The 22,613-nt window shown below is 59.6% G+C and overlaps 1 protein-coding gene across 7 annotated transcripts in view; it reads left to right on the top strand.

The window, feature by feature from the left end:
* The first annotated feature begins 9,567 nt into the window (after window positions 1–9,567).
* Window positions 9,568–22,613, top strand: part of FRMD1 (FERM domain containing 1) — a 31,002-nt gene continuing 17,956 nt past the window's right edge. For all 7 annotated transcript variants that reach the window (XR_012075145.1, XR_012075142.1, XR_012075144.1 and 4 more), the window contains exon 1: window positions 9,568–9,951. The gene's annotated coding sequence lies outside the window, so the exon portion shown is untranslated. The remainder of the gene's footprint in view (window positions 9,952–22,613) is intronic.

The following is a 22,613-nucleotide window of genomic DNA, read 5'->3' as shown; positions in this document are numbered from 1 at the left end:
CTCAGCGGAAGCGGAAGCCGGCGGCTGGCTCCGGGGGCGGGGCCCGCGGGGCGGGGGGCGGCGCCTCTGGTCCTGGGGTCAGCGGCGACGGACGCGCACCGCGGCCCTCGGGCACCGCCTCAACTGCGCGCTGAAGCCGGTGCTGTTTCCGGCATACGCACTGAGTCTCGATAATAAGAGGGAAAGGTTTTGAAAACCCAGTGGCTTCTCGCTTCACTCCGAGAGAAAGCAACGTCCTCATCACAGCCTACGACCCCCCCCGGGGGCCCACGTCTCCTCTGCCCCCAGCCCGGGGTCCGCCCGCAGCCCGCTCAGCGCCCTGGCCTGGGCGCCGCCCTCTGCGTCTCCCGGCGCCCAAGCCCGCGAGTCGCGCGTCACGCACAGCGTTTGCCGGACCACCGTGCAGTCTGTGAAAAATGCCTTCATAAGAAACGCAGGGACAGGGGCTTGTACTTGCGAAAGAGCTGCGTGTACGAAATCACGAGACGGAACTACATTCCGTCCGATCTTAATCAAGTTAAATGTGCAAGCGTGTGAAAAAGGCCCTAAGATGTGCTGCAGGCAAGCGAGGGAGTCCGGCCGACGGGACGCGCGGCCGCGCCCACCCCGCGGCTGCGCCCCACAGCGCGGCGCCGGCCGGCTGGCTCCTCCCCCGGCCGCGCCACCTTACGGACTTACGGGATCCTAACGAAGGCTGCATTCTACTGAGCTGAGAACCACGGCACTGCGAATGCCCGGCTACACAGCAGAATGGTATTTTAACGTTGCAAGTTGCCCAGGGCGCCGAGCTGGGTGAGTCCAGGGCGCCCTCTGCTGGCGGCACGCGAGCAACGTGGACTTCTTTCAACAGTCTTCTCTGGTTCATGTCCGTCTGCCAGGAGCCCTATTCCTTCTGCAGTTCGCGCCTCAGCTGCCCTCTGCTGGGCTGCAGCCTTCTCCTGGTGTCCACACCCCGCACCCTCTCCTGCAGAGCGCCTGAACCAAGAGAAAGGAAACAGCTTTGAAAGAATGAGCTACCCCAAGAGCCAGCGCGCTGGGTCTCCGAGCCTTGACGAGCCAGGTCCCTTCGAGGTGTCCGGTCTCTTAGGCCCTGTCTCAGCGCACCCGCTGCCTCCCCTACCCTGGAAAATAGACCACCGTTTTGCTGTCTATACTTTATCTCAACACTAGCGTTGCTGTAACATCAGTTTCCACTTTTAATTGCATCGCGTGTTAAATAAGTATCTGTCCTCTCTCTGAGGACTAAAACCACATCTCCGCACGATTTCACGGGAACGCGCTTTAAACGTCGCCTCTACTTTTCTCGGGCCTGATGATCTGTGTGCTACTGCAGAGCCTCTGACGGCGTTTTCCAGGCCAGGCTTGGCGTCCACCTTGTTTCCCCGCACTCTCCGGCAGCCCAGGAATGTCTCCTCCCCTGTGAGAGGCTGCGCTGAGAAGATCCAGATGTGCACCGTCTTGATCTGTTATGTAAGTCAAGGAAACTGCCCCTCCCAGTTAGAGCAGCCTTTCAGCCCGCGGACCCCGGCTTGCAGTGGCTGGATAAACACTCGGCTGCTGGAGGACCGTCTGTCTGTCTGGGCTGCCTCTCACCAGCAAAGCCAAGTGCTCAGGAATTTCACAGGTGCCCTCTGACGGAGTTCTTTGATTTGTTTACAGTGCTTATCACTGTGCCGAGAACTTTACATTCCAGCTGCTCAAGAGAGCGCTGCTTTGTGATCCAGACTTTTTCTCTCCTAATATTTCCTTCTTTGGGAAAGGCCCAGTAATGTTCTTGCACCTGTAAGCAGTCTTTTTACCCAGGAGCACACAGTGTCTTACTGCAGTCACCGGTGTCCACTTCAAAATCATGTCATCCCCAGAATCACCAGCACCATCATCACCACTACCACCACCATCATCATCATCACCACCATCACTATCATCACCATCATCACCATCATCATCACCACCACCATCATCACCACCATCACCACCATCACCATCATCACCACCACCATCACTATCATCACCACCAACACCATCATCATCATCACCACCATCACCATCATCACCACCATCACCATCATCACTGTCACATCAACTACTTGGCCAACAAAAACCTGCTGCGTGGAGGAGTTTGGGTTAAACTCTGACGACTACTTCCTCACTGTACCCTATTATACTAACTGCATCTGCCTCTGTCTCTTCATCTGGAAAATGGAGACAATAACAAACCAGCTTAACAAGGGTTTGTGCAGAAGAAACAGGATGACGTGTACCAAGCTCTTGGCACAACGCCACATAGGCCCTCAGTAATGCCAGGCTGAGGGCCACGATGGTGGGTTTGCTAGACCCTCTGAAACAGTGTGAGGTCAGCAAGGCCGAGTGGCTACTCAAGTTTCAACTTTTGTTTGATATATGAATTCATTTATTGACAGAATCTGTGTTTATCAGAATCAAACTAGCTGTGTACCGTGAGCAGAGAGCCCCAGCCAAGGGGGTCGGAGGACCGCGTTCTGAGCCTGCCTCTAACCCTGTGCTCCCAGGCGTGGTCCCAGACGGGAAGTGTCAGCGTCACCTGGGAGCTCATTGGAAACGCTGCTCCTCGGGCCCAACCCAGACCCAGGACCAGGCGCGCTAGGGGTGGGCCTGGCATCCGGGTTTTGAGCGGCCTAGGGGGTTCCCACGGGCTCCGGCTCATCCTGTGATGCTGGTCAAGTTACGGAGTGTGTTCATCTGAGAGACCAGAGGTCTGAAGAGAACCAGCCCGTACCCCCCACTCCTGCCTGTGACGCAAGTGTGCGGGGGAGGCGGGGGCCTGGGGCTTCGCACACTGACGGTAAGGCCCGATCTGGGGGCGCCCACACCTGGACTTCTACCTCGGGTTTCACTTGAAAGGAGAGGCCGTCCTCTACCTCCGGGTGTAGACCCTGGGCTAGGCGGGCCCTGGAGCTCCTCTGCCCACAGCTCCAGTATGGGTGTCAGGACAGTCAGTGGTCTGCGCCTGCGCAGAGCAGGTGGTGCTGAGGGCAGAGCTGCACGGCTCCCGGGCACAGCCCGCCCCATCCACGTACACTGTCCTAGGACTCACCCTGGCCATCCCGCCCCAGACGACACCTGGGACGTGGGCAGCACTCCCTTCAGCCACCGCCCAGCTGCAGGGCCGGCCACCACACTTGCTCGCTTGCTTCTGCAAATGGGGAGGCACCTTCAGGAGTGGGCGTGGGGGCAGCGGGAGCTCAGGGCCTGCCGAGGGCCATCGCCACTCCAGCCTCACTCGGCTGATGCCAGCTGGTCTCTGTGGGTCACCAGGTGGCACACAGGTCCAGAGAGGACACAAGCCTGGACGTGTTGGGGTCAGACCTGTGCTTTCGGGGCTGGAGGCATCTTCCTGTGCCAAGTCACAGGCCCACAGACTCCAGCCCTGGCCAAGGCCCCCGAGGCAGAGCTCAGGGACCTTGGAGCACCAGGAGCTGCAGGACCCGGCCCACTGTCCCTGTCTCCTCCATGCTGGCCACGTGTCCCAGGCAGTGCCCTCTTCCTCAGCCTGCGCTGGGGACGCCTGTGAGAGGCTGGGTGGGGCTCCTCTGGATGGGGACAGGAGTGGCCATGTGCTGAAATGACCACCTGGGTGGGGGGAGGGGATCTGGCACATCCTGGGCCCTCACCCTGAGCACTTTTCTGGAACATCCCCCCGTTCTGCCAGCCCCTTTGAAACCACCCGCCATCTGTCTGAGCTGTCCCACGAGCACCCCGTCTCCCTGGAACATCTCTAGCCCTGGCTCTGCTCTGGCTCCACTGGGATGTGTGCAGACAAGGCTCAGACCAAGGCTTCTCTGCTCTTCACCCTCTGGCATCAAACCACAGGCTCTCAGCTCTTTTTTTTTCCCCCAAATAGTTCACTTTTTTTTCAAAGCTCTTTCTGGGGATTCCTAGAACCCAGCACCAACAGGTTGCTGTAACTGATGATTTGACTCTCCCCTCAGCATCTCTTTACTTGCCTAAGTGCGGCTTTCACTTCTGCACCTTCTCGCAGACTCCCGAGGGCTGCCTCCACCTGACCCCTGCTTTCTCCCCCATCCTGTGGGCACCCACCCCGGATGGTGGGATTTACAGTAAAAAGTATGTATTTGGCCTTCTTCCAGTTCCGGGCACCGACTCCTGAAACTGGGAATTTCCGAGGTGACAAACCAGAAAGCTGTCTTGTCGTGTGGCTGAGATGACTTTTGGAAGCTTCTCCAGATGTGGGCTGGTGGCCAGGAGGACCAGCCACGTGATTAGAGGGTTGGAACCTTCAGTCCCACCTCCCTGACCCCCAGGGAGGGGAGAGGGGCTGGAGACCGAGCTCAGTTACCAATGGCCAAGGATGTATCAGTCGTGCCTGTGCAGTGAACCCTCCTTAAAGCCCCGAAGGGTGGGGCTTGGAGAGCTTCCGGGTTGGTGAAGCCGGGGAAGTGGTGGGGGGGGCGCGCCTGGGGAGCACGGAAGCTCTGCACCGTTCCCCACGCCTTGCCCTTCCGTCTGGCTGTTCCTGAGTTATATCCTTTCTTAATAAACCAGTAATCTAGTGAGTTTCCTAGGTTAACTGGTCGAACCAGCTTAACTGGTTTCCTGAGAACTGGGAGCTACTCAAGCAAATTAATAGAGCTTGTAAAGGGGTCCTGGGCACCTTGGATCTACAGTCGCTCACAGATGACCGGACTTGCAATTGGTGTCATCTCCAGTAGATGGCGCCAGACTGAGCGGCTCGGCAGGCCCCAGCTGGTGCTGGGCATCACCCCGAGGGGGGCCCTCCCCCGAGCTCGGTGCAGCTCCTGCCTGCGGACCTGCGATGTTCTCGCTGCAGACGCTGCGTTTTTCATGCCTCGTATTCCCACTTGGTCCCTTTTATGGTTTCTTGGCTTTATTTCATACTGATAAGTCTTCTTTATTTGCTTACATGGTGTTTACCATAATTATTTTAAATTCTTGGTCAGTTCATTTTAATCCTTCTGATTCAGATTATAATCTTGTCTACTTCAAGGAAATGACCGGCGCATACCTCTGTGGGAATTTTAAAAGGCAACACCCTGCCTTAGTAAACCTTGTTATGTTAGTGTATTATTTCTTTCTCAACAACTGTAACACATAAAGGCAGTCTGTGTAACATGTACAAATTCAATTAGGAAATAAAGAAAATTTTAATTTTTAATCAAATAATTAGAGACTCTATGTCACCAGGATATAATATTGTTATAAAAACATGTCTTGCTCTGGCTGAGAAAATGTTAAAAATGCATTTCACTACTTACCTGCTTCAAAATTGCATTTTACAACAGGTCACTTGATTTGACGGTGTTTTTGATGACACTGGGGACCACAAGAAGTTTTAAGTAAATTTTGAGAAGCCACACTTTCCACTAGCAAATGAAATTGGCATCGTTGTGTGCGTCCTGAGAGATTCGAAATTATTTAGAAAAAAATCCAATAAATGGCTGCTGCGAAAGTGTCAGAGCGCACTAACGGGCATTATCCGATTTTACAAACAGCCTGAAGTCTCTAGATTCTCAAACACCGGTTCCCCATCATCTCCTTCTTGCCATGTTCAGCATAGCTTCAGTGTAAACACGTTTTACGTGCTGGCAGAATGTCTTAATGCATCTAATTTTTGGATTTCATAAGGCATCTGGAAAACTGTAAAGGCCATAAAGCGATTTCCGTGTCTCAGAACTTTATTTCAAAATCGTTGTCTCCAGCATAGAAAATACTGATATTAAGATTTTCTTCTGTGTCAAAGATGGGCTGGATGTAGGCTGTCCTGTTAGACAAGTGTTCTTTACTCTTTTCCTGTTCTTTTCTTTGTTGGCAAACCTGGCATCAAATGTCAAGAAACTCTGTCATTTTTACTTTAACAGTAACAATATTCATTCTGTAAACATGATTGCTTTATTTTTACTGAAATGGTTTTTAAACTTTCAATGATTTTTCAGGGCACCGTGTGCATTAAAGTTTGATTCCTGCATAATTTTACTATGACGTTAATTTTACTTAAAATAGTTTGTCAGATGGGCACAAAACAAATTGAAGGGAGTTAAAAGGCCTGGTTCTGACTTGCACTGTGGAATCTCTATTTTCACTAATACCAGTGATTTCCAAAGGAACACCGTGCACCGCCTCTGATGATGTCTCGGCTAGCACACGGGCGTCTCAAAGCAGCACGTGCTGAAGCCAGCCCAGCCCCACGCCCTCAGCCGCCTTCCTCCCCACGTTCACCGGGTCCTGGGGTCCGGAAACAGCGGCCTAGGTTCCCTCGTTCTCACTCCTGCACCGTTAGCAGGTCCTGCTAACTCTGGCCTTTCCTGGCTTGGCTTCCCGTCTGCCGGAGGCTCCGAGGTTCTCTGAGCCGAGTCGGCCAGCGCTGTGCACTGATGAACTGAGGCAGCCAATTCACTTACAGACCGGGAGGGGGCGGGATTCCGTTTTCTACAAATCCGAGTAGGTTCTACCAGTGACGCCCATCACAGCAGACCTGCCGCTTCTCTCCTCGCCCTGTGACAGTCAGTCCTGCCCGTCTTCCCCCGGAGGGCGTGAGCTCCGCTAGGCGGGGAGTCATGCCAGGTACCCACACACGTGTCCATCTGGATGCCGTCCTTAAGTGGAAGTGTTCCTAACGTTTGAACTGCAGTGACTTAGCGTCTCTGTCCAGGCCCTCCCCCCCGCAAAGCCAGGTTCCCAGGGGTGCGTTTCTGTGATCGTCTCAGCGCTGGACAGGAGGTCAGAGCTGGGTTCCGTCTGGTCTGCCGTCTGAGTTCAGTGAAACCTCGGACACTGGTCCCAACATGATGTTATTCTCTGTTTGACAAGGAGACGGTGAAACGGGTCTCTCCAGCCTTTGTCGCCCCCACACGGGGGATGCCGAAAGCGTGGCTTCCCCTCCCGCGTGCTGTACTTAAATTTCACTTTGCAGTCTTTCCACTTGAAGGCCGGCACTCGCTGGTATCTGATGACGCTGATAACAGTCCTGTGTCTGGGCTGAAAGCTCCTCGAGGCCCCTGGTGGCGCCGGGCCGAGAGGCAGTCACTCCCCAGGTCACAGGCAGGGCGGCCAGGCCAGCCTCAGGCCCAGGGGCCAGCGGACTCCAGAACCCCCTCACGGCTCCACGCCAGGCTCAGGGGCTCAGAAGCCAGATGTGTTCCCGGAAATGTCGCCTGCGATCCAGGAGAAAGCAGGGTGCCAGGTCCTGGTGAGTGTTGCCAACTCCTACTTTATGCCTAAAAATGGAGCCTATGTGGAATCACCTGGGAGGTGGTTCCTATTTCACCCCCCTCTTCGCAGCCCTGCCTGATCTCCGACCTTTGCCCTGGGGGGCAGCCACTTGCCAAGAGAAGCACAGAACTGGAGGAGGAGGGGTGGGGCTGCTTTAGGTGCACGTGAGGGGCTCACCTGTGCTGCCCCCGGAAAAGCTGTTTACACCTAGACCTGCAGCACCTCAGGAGGTACCCTGTTTGGAAACAGGGTGGTGGCAGACATAATTAAAGATGAGGTCAAACTGGAAGGGGGTGGCCCTAATCCAATGTGACTGGTGTCCCTACAAGAAACAGAGAAACACAGGGACAGACACACAGCCTGGTCTCTGTTTCCATTGTCACATGACCTTCTGCTCCGTGTCTGTCTGTTTGTCCGTCCTCTTCTTATGAGGACACGGTCACATGGGGTCACGGCCCACCCTCCCCTGGCATGACCATATCTTAATGGGTTACACCTGCAAAGACTATTCCACGTAAGGCCACGTTCCCTGGTTCCAAGGGTTAGGACATCAGCATGTCTTTTTGGGCACAGTTCAAACCACCGGCATCCTTAGTGATCCCCACCCAAGGCTCCAGGTGTCCCCGCCCAGACGCTGGGGCAAACGCTGCCCCACCCCTGTCTCGTGCCCGCAGGACCCCTGCCCCTGCCACCTCTGTACCCCCTGTGCTTTCCAGAGCACCCATGTCTTGCTGGAGTGTTCCCTCCCCAGGAAATGCTTCAGAGCCTGACCTGTGGTTCCTCCAAACCCCACACACAGATGCAAAACCTTCTGAGAGACTGGCCTACCTGCTGAGGCTCCTCACCGTGATGGGGGAAGGCTCCGACTCTGAGAGGCAGCCAGGAGGGCACTGCGAGGGTCAAGTCCTTGCGCCAAACTCAGAGCCCAGGATCTAGAAGCTCGACCCAGAGAGGCGCTTCCCTCAGGAGCGCAGCATGCTGTCATTGCTACACCTAACGAGGGCTTTAAGGGTGAAAAGAGAGTTTGCGTCTCTTTCATAGCAAGTCTTCTACATGGGATGCATGTTTTATGCTGACAGTTTATTTCACTTTGGACCAGCCCCATTTCAAGCAGTCAACGGCCACATGTGGCTGGTAGCTGTCCCACTGTACAAAAGAAATTTACAAAATAGCCCCAAAGATGATCCAAAGCAGCCCGCTGAGCGGGGTGGGGATCCTACAATATGGCCACAGAATCTCTGCCACTCCTCCCTTCCACCGGATGGGAGCTAGGCGCAACAACTTGCTTCTGGCAAGTAGATGAGGGGGGACATCTCAGTTGACACATGCTGTGAAGAAAACTGAAGCTGGGAATTGGTGGGGATAAGGAGATGCAGGCATTTGTAAAATGATGGTCAGAGGCGGCCTCAGGGAGAAATATCTCTGGGATGCTCTGGCACCTGGGAGGGGGTGGCAGGTGGGTCTAGGATGAAGCCCGCCTCTGCCCTTTCTCTGCCCGCAGCTGTCCCAGGCCCCTGCACTGGCCGAGCAGTGGTTTGGAACATCCTTCCCTCACTCCTAAAGGTTTCTCTGCAAAGTTACCATGTCAGCGATGTTCCCTGGTCGCCGGCACAGGTTAGGGCCTGGTAGATCGGGTCAGCCAGTGAAGTTCGGGTTCAGGACTGCTCACTCCCAGCCCCTGTCTTCCCAAGCACATCCCAGCCCTTCCTCGGGGTTGCATCAGCTTCATGTCCCCTGGCAGCTTACCCCGCGCACATCCAGCTCCTAACACGCTGGGCTCGCCCCACACCCGCCTCGCGTCCAGCTGGTGAGTTCTGGGTCCTCCCGCAGGACACCAGGTCCCTGGGCGCACCTCCCTGCTGCCATGCACTGCGCTCTGCACGGCGCCTCCCCGGCCAGCGGGTGCGCGCGTGGCTGGCTGGGGACGTTTCCAGTCTGGTGCCCAGGCCGTCAGGTCAGCGGGGGAAACACCTGAGCCCCCACGAGCTTCCGTCTCCTGGCGACGTGCGCTCACGCTTCGGATATGGACGCCACCAGGGCCCCTGGGCCCCTGGGCCCCTGCGACCCCGGGAAAGTGCGACCCAGGAACCCTGCGATCCCGTGATCCTGCAACCCTGGGAAGGGGCAACTGGGACTGTGCAATCCCAGGGCTGGGCAACCTCCGGGAGGTGCGACCCAGGACGCCCAGTCCCTCCGGCGGGTCCAGAGAGGAGGTTTGGTGTCCGAGGCGGGCAGGGGCGGGGGAGGGGCGGGGCGTCAGAGAGGAGGTGGGAGAAGGCGGGGGCGGAGCGGGGCGGGGGTACGCGGGGAGGGGCGGGGGCGCCGGCCAATCCCGAGCCCGGGCACCTCCCCCTTGGGATCGCCCGCACCCGCCGCCCCCGCGGGCTCCACACTGACCGCAACAGACCTGCGGCCACATTCACGCCGCGGACCCGGGACCCCGACCTGGACCCTCTCCCCGACCGTCACCCCGACCCAGATCCGGACCCTGACCCCGACCCGGAGCCGGAGTCGGACCCGGATCCGAACCCGGACCCGGACCCTGACCCGGACCCGGACCCTCGCCCCGACCCAGATCTGGACGCGGACCCCGACCTGGAGCCAGACCCGGATCCCGACCCGGACCCGAACCCAAACCCTGACCCCGACCCGGACCCTGACCCCCACCCAGACCCCGACCCGGAACCGTGAGCCTTGTGTGGACCCCGACTTCAACCCCCGCAGGTGAGCATCAGTCTCCGCGGGCGGGCGCGCCCCCGGCTGGGGGTCCTGGGGGGTCGTGGGCACCTCTCCGCCGTCACCTTCCGTGGAGTACGCCGCTAGGTCCCAGACCTGGCCCCAGTTCGCGGTCGTCCCTCCGCGGCTTCTTAGAGATGGGGTCGGGCTCGGGCTCGGGCTCGGGCTCCGCGCCAAGCGGTGGGCCAGCGCTCCTAGAGGGAGTCCCCGGCCCCTCCCAGCCCTCCGCTCCTTCCTCCTCTTCTCTCGGCCCTCCCCCAACCCCAGTCCCTCCCCCTCCCCCGCCCCTGCGGTGGCTCCGGCGCCCCGACTCAACTCGCCCAGGCGCTGGGACGCCCTGACTCCCCGCCTCCTTTATTCCTTCCCTGCTCACTCTGCATCCAGGTGTGGCCTACAGGGTGGTTCTCTGAGCTTGTTTTGAGAGGGCTAGACTCCACAGGTTGCCTGAGGCAGACCTGGAGGAGGGGCTTCTAAGGTTCTGGAAGAGTCTCCTGTTTCCAGCACCTGTGGCTGGTTGTCATCAAAAGCCCTGAGAGGCAGACACCCAGGGTGGGGGGGCATGCCCAGCTGCTGGGCGGCGGACCCACAGGAGGACTGGAACCCCCCAGGTCCAGGTAGGCAGGTTCTGGTTGTTTGGGGTGACCGGTGTGGGGGGTCTTGGGGAGTGGCGTAGACTTAAGGTGACAAAGTGACATTAACTGTTACTCTCCAAGGGGAGGACCTTCCCTTTGCTCAGCAAGGCTGCCCAAAGCCCCTCTTTTTTCCTTCCCAGAAAGGAAGGCTGGAGGGGAGAGTGGCTGGGGAGCTAGGAGCGCCTGGGGTGGGGCTGAGGCCAGCTGGTGGGCAGCGTGGTTTGGGTCACTAGGTGCGTGCGTGTCCGCCTTCCCTCGCAGAGTGCGTGGGCTTTTCTAGGAAGCTGTCAGCAGGGAGCCCGGCCTGTCCAGCGGGAAGGGGCTGCTGGCTGCTTGGCCCTGGACCCCGTCCCCCTTTGCTGTGGGATCTAAAGGTGATTAGAAACAAAAAGGGCAGTGTGTCCCACACCCACCCACCCAGTTCCAGCAAAGGGGGGCAGGGAGGGGGCCGGGGGGGAAGCAGCTGCCTCGTGCTCCCCGAAGAGGTGAACAGACGGAAGGAAGCCGGCGGGAAGGCCCGGCCCGGCCCTGTGATGACGCTTCACCCCAGGGCAGGCGTGTGCCGGGCCACTGCTGGTTTGACAAGAGGAGGCTCTGTAAGTCGCCCCCCACTTAACACGGGTGTGTCCACTTGGTTCCTTTTGGACTTCTAGGGATTTTCTGGTGACCAGGAAAGTGGTGACACGGGGGCACAGAGGCCCCAGCCACCTCCTGGCCTGGGTATGGTTAAGCAGAGTGGAGGCCCAGCTGGGCGTTTTCACAGGCTCCCTTCCTGGCCTCTGGGCACAGGCTGGGTGGCCGGCAGGCATGTGTGAGGCCCACGGCCTCGGGTGGGAGGTGGCGTGTCTGTGCGCGTGGGAGGGCTTTGTGGACACCAGAGTGAAGAGAGCTTTTCCAGAGAGCAGCCGTCAGCAGAGGCTGCATCCTTCCCATGAACAAGAGATGTGAGCTTGAATCTCAGGAAATCCTCGGCACCCCCAAGGGCCTCAGTGTGGTTTTCAGCGGGACCTGGCCAGGATGGGTGGCTTGCCAGCCACGTTAGGGTACAGGGCCTGCTCCCCCGTCACCTCACCCAGCCCCAGGCTAACTGGGACTGGTCTGGCCCAGGTGGGCTGTTGGGAGCCACCTCTGTGTGCTCCTGCCCTCCCCCCACGGGCCTGCAGGGGCCTGCATCTCATTTCTTCTAGAGGCAAGGGCCCCAAGCAGTCACAGTGACTTCTCAGGTGCCTTAAGCAGCCCGCTTTGGCTGCGCCGTTCTGCTCTCACGAAGGGCAGGCCGAACGCCATGGGGATGAGGTGCAGGAGAGGGGTCTACGCCTGCGGCCCCCATGTCTCGTCTCCGTACCTGATCCCCGCCTGGAGGGCCGATGTACCGGCTCAGAGGCATGGCTGGGGCTCGCAGGCCGGCGGGGCTGAGGTCTGACGCCGCACGGTGACCTCTGCTCCAGGCGGGCACAGCGGCTTCTTTCTTCCTGTCCTGTTTGTTTCGAGGTCTCGGTCTTTTTCGGAAGCTGGGTTCAAAAACTGCAAGAACTCACCCACCTGGATTCGTTTGCTTCCTTAAGGTCTGAAATATCCTCCCCGTGCAGACTGGGTCCTCTGGACCTGAAGGGGACTGTGCTTTGTTTCAAAATGACTGGATTTTGAGGAGCCAGCCAGTCAGTCCTCTACTCTCACAGGCAGGGCTGTGGGCCCAGAGCTTTCCCAGATGACACCTGTTGTCCCAGGGCAGCTGTCACTCACAATCACATGGTGCTCGCTCTCCTCCCACCCCGTAGAATGCACAGTGGCAGCAAGGTGGGAACACCTGGCTCCGGGAGCCTTGCCTCTCCCACCCCGCCCTGGCCACCCCCACCCCGCAGTCCGCGCCACCAGCGCCACTGCTGGAAGCCCTGGCCGGGGGCTGGCGGAGCTGCCGGCTGTCATGAACGTCGCTCTGCAAGGCAGCTCAGTGAGCAGTGAGAGTGACCGCAGCAGTCCCAACACAGATATGTGAACGATGGTGGCGTTAGTGGGCTGGGCACTGGGCACCATGTAAGCGCTCCAGGGACATCAGCCCTTTAGTCCCGACCCAACCCCAGAAGGTGACCCTGGGCTCACTGCCCTGCTGGTGGAGCATGATGAGGACCCGGCACCTCAGCCTCCCTCCTCTAGGAGCCCTTGGAGGGACACCCATGACAACCACCAGCTGCCCCCTGGATGGCCTGGGTGGGGTCTGGATCCCAATGCACCCCCCACACTCACGGGCATGACCGAGATGCTGACGTTAAGCTGCCATCCTCACCCATCGCCGAGGAGGCTGTCATTCTGGTTACTTCACTCGATAATGTAATGGGGTAGGAGGGGTCAGAGGTTTACAGGGTGCCCGTGGCACCCAGGGCCCCACATCCTGCCGTAGGGACACAGAGAGCGTGACGCTGACAGTACCCACAGGGGGCGTGCCAGAGAGCGGCTCGGAGTCTGCTGGGCCTTGGGACTGCGGCTTGTCCCGGTCGGTGCCTGCTGCGCATGCCTCGGTGACCGGGGACCCTGCCCTTGGCAGTCTCCTCCTCCCTCCTGTGGGCCTGACCATGTGGCCACTGCTAAGGCCTCCTGTCCAGCGCCTCCGTCCCGCATCCCAGCCCCACGCAGCTTGAGTGAAGAGTCTGGGGCTGGGGTGGGTAGGGGGTGAAGGGCACAGCTGGTCTGAAAGTCAGGCCTCTCTCAGAGGGGTCTTCACGGGATGCGTGCTGCCAGAACGTGGACACTGCGTGGACACTGCCCCTGCGCTGGTAAAGGAGGCCACAGGCGGCCTGATGTAGCGGCTTGTTCTCGGCTCTGAAAAGTGACTTGGCACGTGGGTCTCACACGTGTCCACTGAGCAGCTGGTCCCGGGGCAGAGAGCCAGCCAGGCACAGGCCTGTCCCAGGAAGCGTGAGTCACAGCGCCACCAGAGTGGCCAGCAGACACGGAGGTCACAATGGTCTGACACAATCAAGTGCCCCAGTGCGCCAGAGAGATGCGAGTCCAGGCCAGGGTGACCGGCTGCTGGAGGCCAGTGTACGGAGGGAAAGGCCTGAGGCAGAGGGGACAGTACTCTGGGAGGCACGGAGATGGGGCCTGGAGGTGGGGGGACCCCAAGGTGGGGAGCCCGTGGTAGGGGGGCATGGTGGGAAGGCCACGTAGAATCCCAGACAAGGAGAAGGCTGGGGGCGAGGGGGGCAGGGTGGAGGCAGGGCCAGCTTTCTGTAGCCCACACCACGGTCAGGGTCAGAGGACCCGGAGGGGCGGTGGGAGCCTCTAGAGATTTTGCCCTGGGAGGTCGCACCTCATCTTGCTCTGTAGACATCCGGGACTGCTGTGAGGAGTGGGAAGGAAGGCGAGAGGTGTCGGGGAACAGGCTGCTTCATGGCGCAAGCTGGAGACGTGGCTGCGCCGACCAGGCTGGTGGGAGTTCGGGTCAGAGAGGGCTTGGCTGGGGAGAGGGGAGTCGAAGGCTTTGGGAACAGGGGAGGCCTTCTGAAAAGTGGACAGTGCTGGCGGGAGGAGGAGGGAGAGGCCGGCGAGTGGCCGCAGAGCAGACAGGAGGCCACGCAGGTCCCCCCACCTGTGTTCCCCTGGGCGTCACCAGGGGCAGGAGTGTGTATTTACATAAGTGGAGTGGGTGTGCAATCCAGGGAGGGGGCGGGCAGTTAGCTGAGGTTCTCCAGAGAAACAACAGACAGGAGAGACAGGGACAAGGAGACAGAGCAGAGGTTAGGGAGTTGGCTCACATGACTGTGGGGCTGGCAGGCCCGGAGACCCAGGAAGAGCTGATGCTGCAGCTCAAGCTGAAAGGCATCTGGAGAAGAGTCTCCTCCGCCTCCTCCAGGGACCTCAGACTTGTCTCTTAGTCCGTCAACTGCTTCGATACAGCCCACCCACATCATGGCAGGGGCCACTTAATTTAAATACTAGTCTCGTCCAAAAATACCCTCATGGCAGCATCCATTGCTGGGCTCATGGCCCAGGCACATGGACACCACTGATGGTCCTGAGGACGGGCAGGAAGGAGGCCATGCTTGGTTCTCTGGCTGGGCACAGCCCTGTTGGCCTCTTTGAGGTGCGGGGGGCACTGGGGTCCCGGGGGAGGCCAGCTAGGGTTTGTGACTGCGATCCCAATGGACAGAGGTTGACCCTATGCCCCAGGCACGTTCCCAAATGCTGACAGCCATTTTGGGGAGCGGCTCACCGGGATGTGACCCACACTGTGTCCTCGGGAGGTTCCTGGATGCGGAGGGCATGGGGACCCCACAAGAGGGAGGCGCTCCGGGTGGCAGGTGGCAGCTTTCATAACCGGGGGGCTTACGTGCAGGCTTGTCCTGGTGGCAGCAGGCGACGAGGCCTGCACCGCGCCAGGGTCTTAGGTTTGCGCAGAGGCCTCAGTGGGCTTGCCCGCGTTCACCTCTGGGCCGCCTCCGCCACAGAGCGCTGGCCCGGGGCCACCTCCCGGATGCGGCTCCTCATGCGCGGACTGGGGGTAGTGCGGAGCCTCATTCCAAGGCCGGGCGGGGAGAGAGCCTAGGGTGACGGGGTCCAGCTTGTGGTCACCAGTGGTCACGTCCTCTCGGCTGCTTCCACCACCACTGGAGGCCTAAAGCCGGGTCTCAGGGCAGCCAGGCTGAGGGCCCATCAGACCTGACGGGGGCCTGGGCCAAGGTGAGGGCACGCTGGGGGCCTCCCACTTCCTGTGGGTCCCACCAGTGTGTGTGTGTGTTCCTGATCCCGGTGTGAAGTGTGTTCCTCTAAGTTGGAGCAGCAATGGGGGAAGGCGGATGGGGGGCACCGAGATGCTAGCTGCAGGTCCCTCCCAGTAACCTTGCAGGGTTTTGGTAGGAATCAGAGACAGTATGGTCCATGTGATAGATTCGAAATAAATGGTAATGGAGACCCTCTGGGGTCCCCTACTTTCTGAGGATGTGCCCCTCCACCAGGGGTGTGGGATTCCCACTTCATGAAGTGGGGCCCTGAACCCTCCTCTGCCTGGGGACTTCAGTGTCCGGGGCTAGCGCACAAGTCAGGATCAGAAGTCCCAGGGCCCACCCTCCCAGGCAGACGGCACAGCACACACCTTCACCCGACTCAGAGTCATCGGGGGTGCAGGGCATCCCCCCCACCTTGCTACACCCACCATCCCCTGAGGAATGAAGTGCATTTGAAAAGGCTTTATTCTGGGGCTTCAGAAGGTCTGGCAAGTGTTACTCAACAAAGTCTAGGAACCTCGAAGGCTACAGCCACTTCCCTCCCCTCCTGGGGACCCCCACCCCCACCCCCAGGCTCCAGACAGCGAGCAGGCCTGCCCGCGCGGCCTGGGCACCCCGCTGCCCGCCCACGGCATATCTTTGGAGTGAACGACCCCCTCCCACCCTGCCACAGCCCACCTGCTCACCTGGGCGTCTGTCCGTCTTCCCAGTGTCTGCTCCGTTCCCAGAGGTCTTGCCAGGTGACTGGCTCTAACTGGATGAACTGGACCCTAATGAGGGGTGCTCCACGTGCCTCCCCGCAGGTCACCCCGCCCACCCTTGACCCCCCGACCCCCGTCTCAGGGCTGTGCCTCTCCCGGAGGTGGGAGGCCGTGTCCAGATGCACCTCAGTTCTGAGTCAGTCGAGAATTAACTGTGGTGGTTCGTCCTTCGGGTTCTGGAAAGGACAGTGTCGTGCTAGACCCTGAGACGGGGCTCTCGGGGTAGCGTCTGCGTGCCACCAGGACATGGAGGGTCCTCAGAAAATAACCAGGGTTTGGAGAAACCAGACCTGCGTCCTGAAAATGGGACGGGGCTGTTGGCTGGGGTGACTGGTCATCACCTGCCGTTTCCTGCCCCACTTCTGGCCTCGCCCCTTAAACTAGTGACGTTTCACGAATGCTGGGGGGTGTGTGTGCATGTGTGTTTAAAAATTCAACCTGATACTGTTGGATTGCAGCTCACACGTATGTGAAATTGTTCTTGATTCTTTGTCATTCCCAACAATGTGGATCCATAGCACGTTTGAAGCTGCTCGAGGCGCAGACGCCCCGCTGCCGCTTTCCCTGCTTCTGAAGTCAGGCGCCAGGCTCAGCTCCTCGGCTGGGCCCGGGCTGCGTCAGAGGCTCCGACGAAGAGTGCTCAGGGCTCTCTGCGTGGGGCCCGCGCCCCCTCAGCAGAGGGAGGCCAAGCAGAAGGGCCCGGTGTCGGAGCCGGGAGACCGGCCACCTGGGTGCCCCGTGTGCCGGCTCCCACAGAGGGAGGTGGAGGTCGGCTGCAGCTTGGGCCAGTCTGACCTGCGGTTCAGACTCTCCTCCGGACCGTGCTTTCCGTATTGTGGGCTCCTGACTGCTAGAAAGCCCAGTTCAGGTTTTTATCTCACTGACTCAGTAAGCAGTTGGCAGGGCAGCTCTGCAGCCACATGCCTGGGCGGCCAGCTGAGCAGGAGGACACTGCTGCCCCCGCAGGAGACGTCCCCTCTCCGAATCGGCGAGCAGAGGAGGACCTGATGTGGGCGCTTCTTCCACTGGGTGCCTGGCCATCCGTGGGCATCTTAGAGCTTAGTCCACACTTTTCCTGCTGCTCAGAACCCCTTCTCCGGGTTTTGACCCTTGGTTTGTAAATTCATAACATCAAGTCCAGAAAAACCGGCCACTCTCCCCTTGCATTAGGCTCGCCTTTTGTTCATTCTCTCTGCTGCTTCAGGGGCCAGAGACGCGCTGCCGCTCTGTGTGCCTCGGTGGGTCAGCGTGCAAGCCGTCTCTGGTCCCGCGTGGGCCCAGCCCCCTCAGGCCAGGCGTAGGGCCTGCGCTGGGTTTCTGGGTTGGGAGGCCCCTGGCCTGTTAGAGACAGCACCGCAGCACTGTGGGGAGGGGCGGGGGTACGTGCAGCCCTGGCTGGTGCCTTGGTTCTGGTCTCAGAGATGGTTCTGTTCCTGGGCAATTCTCTTGTCCCTTTTGGACCTCAGTTTTCCCCAGCTGTAAAAGGGAAGTCACATGAGCCTCCTTGTCTTATGGGATTGCGTATCTGAAAGCATGTGGGAAAGTTTAAAGCATAAATACAAAATATGAAAGCGAAATGTGAAGTGCACTATGCTCAGAGACAATGTGGAAGGACAGACACAAGGTCATAGCCAGGCTCCCCAGGTGCTGAGCCCGGCTGAGAAGGACAGGCGGACGTAACAAGGGAAGGTCAGGCTCTGCTGAGCTCTCAAGGGCCACCAGCCTGGAGGAGGTAACTAGCTGCCACGGCGGCCTGCTAGCAGGTGGCTGGGGGGATGCGGGTCTGCAGAGCACAGGTGCCCCTAAGCGGGTCCCTCACTGGACAACAAGCTCTGAGGTCACTGTTTAAAGTCACAGCACACGACACAAGAGGTGTGGACACACGGGCAAGGCCTATGGTGGACATGGGGACGCTCGGCTCTGCGTGGACTGGCCACTCCAGACACAACCTCCTGGTGACAGCACGCCTGCCTGGAGTGAGGGAGACAGGCAGGGACAGGCCTGGGCCCTCGAGACAGTCAGTCCGAGACTTGGGGGTGCAGCTCAGAGCCTGCTCATCTCCGAGCCCCCTTTGCACTGCAGTGAAATCGTAGAGGCACGGCCCCTCCGTCAGGTGGGGGCGCCTGCTGGGCCTGCGCGTTGCTCTGGGACGCCGGTTCTCTCGCGGCGCTGGACCAGCGGCCTCAGCGGCACCAGGGAACTTGCTGGAAAGGCAGTCATCCTGCTGGGCCTGCCCCAGGCTTTCCATACATCAATAACCAGGGAGAGAGTGTGGGATGTAACTCTGTCTTTTCCACCAAGTCCTTGAATTTGTGACAGTGACCCCTGTGGTTCTTGGGGCCCCTTTCCCTTAGAGCCCAGGGCAATGCAGGACCTGACCTGCGGCCCCGGGTCCACCTGGGAGAGGCTGCGGCTTCTTTGGGGCCTCCCCCTCAGCCTTGGGTAGAAACCAGGAGACCTGATTCCAGAGCCAGATGATCCTCAGTGTGCAAGTCTGGGAAATGGAGATACAGCCCCCGTGCGAGGATTGCTAAGGATCAACCTGGCAAATGTTCCTGGCATGTGGTGGGTGTTTTTAACTCCACATGTGTGGCTGGGGACATACAGTGGGCCGTGGGCTGCTCTGGGCAGGGGGTGAAGCACTGGGGAGACTGCAGTGACCAGGTCTGTGAAGCTTCCTTCCGGGGGAGAGAGACAGACAACACACATGCGAGTGGTGAAACCATGCCCAGAGCCAGGAGCTGGGACAGGCGTCCCCCGTGATGAGACGTGTGAGCTAGTTCCTGAGCAGTGCGGGGACAAGACAGGAAGATGTGCTGGGAGGAGCATGTGCAAAGGTCCAGGGGCAGGAAGGTGGGGAGGCCAGAGAGCAAACAGGGCCACCCTTGGAGGGGCTTGAAGGCCAAGATCACACTCAGGACTCCAGCTTCTCCTGCACAAGAGATGCAAGCGTCCTCAGACCCTGAGCTGGAGGGCAGTGAGCTGCCCTGTTTTAGCAGAGAATGGCAGGTGGGGGTGGGCTGGAAGAGGAGACTGGGAGCACTGGAGGTGAGTGCAGACCAGGTGGCAGAGGCGGGGGGCGCTATCGGAAGGTGCTGGGGAGTTTTGAAGATAAAACCATGAGGATTTGCTGCTGTCTGGACTTGGGGTGGGAGGGAAAAGAAATGAGGTGGCTCTCCAGTTTGCTGCTCTGAGCGGAGGGGAGGGCGGAGCGCTGGAGCTGAGCTGCTGTCTCTGTTTCCCAGTGACAGGGACACACCGGGCAGCTCAGCAGTGGGCTTGGTGGCGCCTCCAGAATAAAGGAAGGAATGGATGCCTCCAGTGCCAGGGTGACCGGTCCCCCCGCCTGGCCGGCACCCCGTGTCCCGAGTCTCCACGGCTCTGCCGTCCTCTCGCTTGTCTGAGGGCAGAACCCCACCAGCAGTAAGCCAGAGGCACCCTGCTGGCAGCGTGGCTGCGGCCGCGCCCTCCTCTGGGCCCCCCAGGGCCCGTGGCGTCTAGGGACCTGAGAACACGGGGTGGGGTCTGCCCGATGCAAACGGGAAGGGATGCCTGATGGGTAGAGGGCTCAAAAGCAACAATAAAGTGCACTTAGCCAGCCTGTGTTCCTGTGCAGATTGTAAACTGCATTTGTGGGAAAACACCCCCCTTTCCCTGTGGGTGCGGACCACCCCTCTCCTGTCTCCCCTACTCCACACACACCAGGCCGCTTATCCCACGGTCTCCGGCACACAGCTGAGGATGGGGAGGCCTAGGGACCGCTCCCCACGTTGCCCAGCTGCCTGTAGCCAGTCCGGGTTTGCACCTGCAGCCTGGGCGGCTTCCTGCTCGTCACAGACTCGTAGGTGAGTTGCGGCCCCAGCCTGTGGCCCTGGCACTGGGGCTGCCTTTTGCCAAAATCCGTTTTACTTTCCAAAGTGTGTCTCTCTCTCTGGAGCTATGGCTCCAGTGTCCCTGAGTCGGCACAGGGACAGCTCGGGTTCCGAGTGAGGGTGGGGGAGGCCTCAGGGGTGGAAATGCGTAACCCAGCAGGCAGACAGACAGACAGACAGACAGCTGAATCTCAAAGCCCTTTGGGTAACTAGCTCACATATTTGGAAGCACTAAACTTTGCTGAATGGAGTTGAACGCTCGCGCAGCGGAGGTGAGGGGTGGAAGGCCCCCTGTCTGGGCTGCCCCCCCAAGCCTCTTGCCCCGGGCCCCAGGGCTCAGTGCAGGTCAGGTGGTGGGGGCAGGGGTTGCGGGGGCAGGAGTAGGGGAGCTCCATCCTAAACTAATAGTCGTGGCAAATTGAGCAAGGCTAGCATTTGTGCGCAGAGGGGAGGAGGCAGGGAGGGAACGCTGAGCATCTGCTCTCCGGGCTGAAAGGGGAGTTGGAGGGCGAGGGGGGCGGGGGCCTGGGCCACGGAGGCTGCAGTCAGCTGGCTCACTGCTTCCCTTTTCTGCAGCTCCCTTCTCCCGAACTGTCCTGTCCTGTCCTGCATTTCACCTCTCTCCTCAGGAGCAAGGCCGAGGTTGATCCTAGGGGCCCTCTGTGTCCAAATCAGGGATCTAGTGACCGTGACTGGAGGGCAGTGGCTCGAGCAGCACAACCCCGTGTCCCCAACTGGAGCAAACGCCGATTTGTCCCACCAAGTAACAGCTGCAGGCTTCAGACAAGCGCCAGCCCCTCCCGCCTCAGAGTTCTTATCTCTGCAGTGGGGACGATGATGTCTTTGTCCCCGGCTTGTTGTAGGATGAGGGGGGCCCTCCATGTGACTCAGAGCCAGCTGTCCCTGGGACCCCCAGCCCTGCCGTCCTGCAGCGAACACCAAATTCTGTACATGCTGCTGACTCTCTCCGTCTGGGCTTCTGACCCACGCACGCCCCCTCCCCAGTCCTGGCTTCCCAAGCCTGCGCTCTGGGCGCACAAAGCCCTGTGCAGGAGAAGCGGGGGCTGGGAGGGGCTGGGAGGGGGCCCGGGCCTCCGTCCACGGGGGTGCCCTAACCAAAGTGGGAGATGGGGGACACAGACAGTGTCTTGCTCCATCCCTTTAAATGAAGGGTCCGGAGGAGCACTGGTGTCGGGGGAAAGTAACCAAGGGCCTCAGGACGGGACGTTCACGTACCTCCCAGGCTGGTCCAGTCAGCACGGCCTTGACTGGGGTGTGGCTCTAGGTGGTGGGTGAAGGGCCTCCCCCGCCCCTGTGCTGTGGCTCTGTGCTCAGAGGGGGTGGCCTGGGGCGTCCACGCGTCCGGGCCTCCAGCCCTGATTCCTGGCAGGAGTAACACCGGTGCACCGCCAGTGCTCCGGGAGCAGCTCTCACAGTGAAAGGTGAGTGTCACGTGTGACAGGTGAATTGATTTATATTAAAGGCTGGAAAGGGCTGGGCCTCAGAAAAGGGGAGACGCTCCACTCTGCTGCTCCCGCAGTCTGCTGACCCCAAGGGGCCCAGGCCCGTCCCCGTCCTTGTGCGAGTGTCCACACAGGGTCCTGCTGACCCTGGGCCCTGGACTCTGGGCCCCGAGCGGCCCTGCCCCGTCCGCATCCCACCAGCAGGCAATTACGCATTCCTGTGTCTCAGCGAATTCTTCCAGCTGCGTCTTTGTGCCTGGGGACGCGAGGGCGAGGGACAGCCCATCCCACGTTCTCACAGTTCCCCTGTACTTCTCAGATGCCTTTCTTGTTCGGGTTAATTAATTTAATTTCTTATTCAACTAGATTGGCTAATTTTTTGACTTTGTAGCATTTTGTCCACTATGATCCATTTCTCTGAAGCAGAAACTTTTCCATTAGAACACACACAAAATGTGCACGGCATTGAGATGCATGTTTCTTCTCTACCCCAAGTTCTTGTTCTTGTGCCCCTTTGTCAGCTGCATGGATGCTGAAAAGGCAGGTGTCCCTTGACTGGACAGTCAGCTCGGGACTTTGTCACACTGGCATCTGGTCCTGGTGGGCGAGCCCAGAAGTGGGTCCAGACAAGGACCAGTAGCTTCGCTCTCTGTGGCTCCCAGACTGGACTGATGGGGCCGGGGCAGCAGGGACAGGGCGGCTGATGGGGTGGGGCTTGGTTTTAGGATGTCACGTGAGAGGGACGTTGGAGCTCGGCCTAGGGGCACTGGTCGCCAGTGTGTCCGGCTCATTCCTGTCCCAGGGCCCAGAGGCCTAGTGTGCCCTTGGCCGCAATGTTCATGGACCTCGTCCTACTGAGCCTACTCACATGGTGCCTGTGGCTTCCGCGAGTCCCTTGGCTCCATTCCTTTCCTTGTCTGTCACTGCTGTGTCCCTGAATCTTAGCCTGATGGTTGCACCCAGAGGTGCCCTGTGGCTGTCCTGTGGGTGCCAGGTGAGCCTAGGAGCCCCGCTTTCACCGGGGTGGTGGTGGGGCGGTGGGCAGTGCTTGCCGCAGATAAAGAAGGAATCAGACTGCAGGTGCTCCCTGCAGGGTGTCACTTTGGAACCTCAGCCAAAGGTCAGTTTGAGGAAGAGCAGCGCGTGCTGAGAGGGCTGGGCCACGGGCCTGGGTGCGCCGGCCCTCCCACACCTGCTCTTG

This window comes from Vicugna pacos, chromosome 8, assembly GCF_048564905.1.
Source record: "Vicugna pacos chromosome 8, VicPac4, whole genome shotgun sequence".
NCBI classification, from domain to species: Eukaryota; Metazoa; Chordata; class Mammalia; order Artiodactyla; family Camelidae; genus Vicugna; species Vicugna pacos.
Note: the sequence above shows the minus strand (reverse complement) of the source record. Positions and strands in the feature narration are given on the sequence as shown.